Here is a 3087-nt window from a genome sequence, read left to right as displayed (position 1 = left end):
GAAAAATTGACTAGCCTGTCATAAGGGCACAGGTACAAAGTAGGCAGGATCTTCAAGCTTCTAATTTACAATATCATTTTAGATAGTCAGACTTTATAGAAACACTTGAAAAATTATTATTTTCTCTGAGAATCTTAATCTGATTGAAGATTAGATTTAAGGGGGAATTCAAATAGGAACAGCTGGGAAATTCTCGGGCCACCACAGCTAGGACCCATAAACGCCAGACAGGTAATGAAGATTTGGCAGTGCACATCTCTACAAAGTCCCCCAAACAATACCAATAATGGCATTAGTGAGTGAGGGTAGATAAAAGGTTGAAACAAGGAGTACATGCAAGTATTTGTAAAGCTTATTGTTTGTAAGATGACTGCTGTATGAAGGGTATAAGTACATATATGCAATGTCTATTTAGTTTCATAAAAACAGAATCTGATGAGGGATAGACTCAGAAAAGAAATGTGTACTTTGCTATCTACGAGAAGGAGATCCAGTGTATCCACAACTGGTTTTATCTAGATAAATAAATTTTCGAAACATAGACCATGAAAATGGTCTCAACTCTGACATATTGTACATTACAGTTGAATATTAAACAAGCTTATCATTCCTTCAAAGAAGAGCTAATTATACTTTCTTAGATCTTGGATATAATCTTAAACCTTAGAGCCAAGCATATCAAGAAAAATAATATTTATTGACTATTTGGGTGAATAACCATAACTTTATGGAACTACATCAACAAAATATGCATTTTATAAATTTTGTTTTATTGTTATTAAAAATGAACAATTTGCTTACACAAATATGTAAAAAACTATGTAAAATATCCCTAGATCTTAAGTAAAATTCAAAATATTTAACCCTTTAATAAAAAAGATAAGCCGTGAACATGATTCAACAAATATTAAACAATCTAAGATTTTAGTATTTTTAAATATATAGAACTAAATTATTTTTGTTTTTCTTCAAGTTCAATTGAAAAAAATTGACAGTTACATTCAACAATGAATTAACATGGAACAGTGCTTCATAACCTGTGGAGGGAAGGTACACTTAAAATTATTCAATCAATCACAAAACATTTTCATAAATATAATTATTATTATGTTTAAGAAAAATGAAATGGAAATACATGCAAAATCCAGTAATAGCCTTATTAGTATATACTAATAACAATTACTATTATTAAACTAAAAAAGTAGAGATATATAATGTCAATTAATGCAAAAGTTTCTAATGCTTATTTTAAATTTCTACACTCATTACATTGCAGAAAAAATAGGATATAAAAATGTGTTCATGGAGAGAAATGTGTTCATGGAGAGAAATGTGTTCATGAACTACAGTTTAAGTAACACTAGTCTAATATGGATCAAGGAAGACCAAGGCACTAAGATATACCTTTGCATGATATACCACTGTAATTATAATAACAGATAGGAATATATATGGATTTTGGAATTTTAAAAGAAATTTATTTGAAGTGCATTATGTATTTTGGATTTCTTATTTAAAAAAAATCATCATGTAAACTAAAGGATTTAAACTAAATATAAAGTGTACATTTTTCCCTCATTTTTCCTCTAAAAAGCCATAATATCTGAAGAATTTGATAAAAAAAAAAGGTCTTATTTTTTAATCTAGAGGCTCAAATGCTCTGTATTGGGAAACAGCATTTAAACTCATACTAGATACAAATCAAGGCTGGTCATTTTAAAATAAAAGGTGTTATGAGTTGTCAAATGCTCAAGTCAAATTGTAACATCTGGAACGAGACAATAAATGTCATTCTAGGAAAGGCATGCAGCACTGGCAGCATGCTGCCCACCAACAGCACCAAAGCCATATTCTCTACCTACCTGGTGACAGGCATACCTAATCTGGAGACTGTGCACATCTGGATGTCCATACCCTTCTGTACCATATTCTTCATTACCTTGGTGGGTAATGTGACCACCATGGCAGTTATCCACAGGGAACAGACCCTCCATGTGCCTATGTTCCTCCTCCTAGCCATACTAGCTGCCTCTGATCTGGGTCTGTCCCTCTTCACTTTCGCCAAAATGCTGAGGATCTTCTCGCTGGATGCTTGAGAGCTCAGCCTCTCTGCTTGCTTCACCCAAATGTTTTTTATTCACACTTTCCAGGATTTTGAGTTGGCTATCATACTGGCAATGGCCTTTGACCACTATGTGACCATTTCTCACCCATTGCATTATTCTTTCATTCTCACAGACAGTGTAATAAGTTTGGCCATTGTACTGTGAACCTTGACTGTACAGGTACCTCTGCCTATCCTCTTGAGAAGGCTGCACTTCTGTCATTCCAATGTACTATCTCATTCCCACTGCCTGCATCCTAACATTATAAAGCTCTCTTGTTCCAGCACCAGGATCAATAGGATCCTTTGGATGTGGTATTATCCCCTGTGGGACTTGATTTTCTTCTCATTTTCTTTCATATGTTCCGATACTAAAAACCGTACTGAGCTTTGCATCCTACGGTGGCCACGTCAAGGCTCTGAAGACCTGCATTTCCCACATCTGTGCCGTGCTTCTTTTTCACATCCATGATCTGCCTGTCTGTACTGCATTGCTTTGGCCTAAAACTTCCCTCACATATCTACATGACCATGGCTAACATGCATTTCCTCATTCCTCCTGTGATGAACCCCATTGTGTATATGGTGAAAACCAAAGAGATATGAGATAAAATTCTGAAACCCTTCATCAAAAGGGACCAGAATCCTAAGTCATGTTTATAACATGAATGAGCTCTAGCCTTACAGAGAAAGAACGTTTCATGAAACAAAAACCTTGCTCATATTCCAAATGCCCACAAAGATTCTGTTTGATTGACTCTTTTGAATGACATGGAATATTGGGCTGGGTATCCTGTAAAACGATTTCTATTCTCTGGTTTGAACAAATGTGCATTGAACAATAAAAATTATTTAGGAAATTGACAGTCTGAAATAATGGACTTTTGTCATTACTTTTTGGTCTCAATGGTTCACATGTTTTAGAGAAGTTTGTAGTCTGATAGCTCATCATGGACAGAGTGAATAAAGTACTTTTTGTTATC

General features: G+C 34.4%; 1 pseudogene across 1 annotated transcript; it reads left to right on the top strand.

Annotated features, from left to right (window-relative positions):
• The first annotated feature begins 1820 nt into the window (after positions 1 to 1820).
• Positions 1821 to 2767, top strand: LOC309840305 (olfactory receptor 51G2-like; annotated as a pseudogene). Its single transcript has one exon. The product of its transcript is annotated as an olfactory receptor 51G2-like (transcript).
• Positions 2768 to 3087: the final 320 nt, after the last annotated feature.

The sequence above is a fragment of the Mustela nivalis genome (assembly GCF_964662115.1).
Source record: "Mustela nivalis genome assembly, chromosome: 9".
Classification (NCBI taxonomy): Eukaryota; Metazoa; Chordata; class Mammalia; order Carnivora; family Mustelidae; genus Mustela; species Mustela nivalis.
Note: the sequence above shows the minus strand (reverse complement) of the source record. Positions and strands in the feature narration are given on the sequence as shown.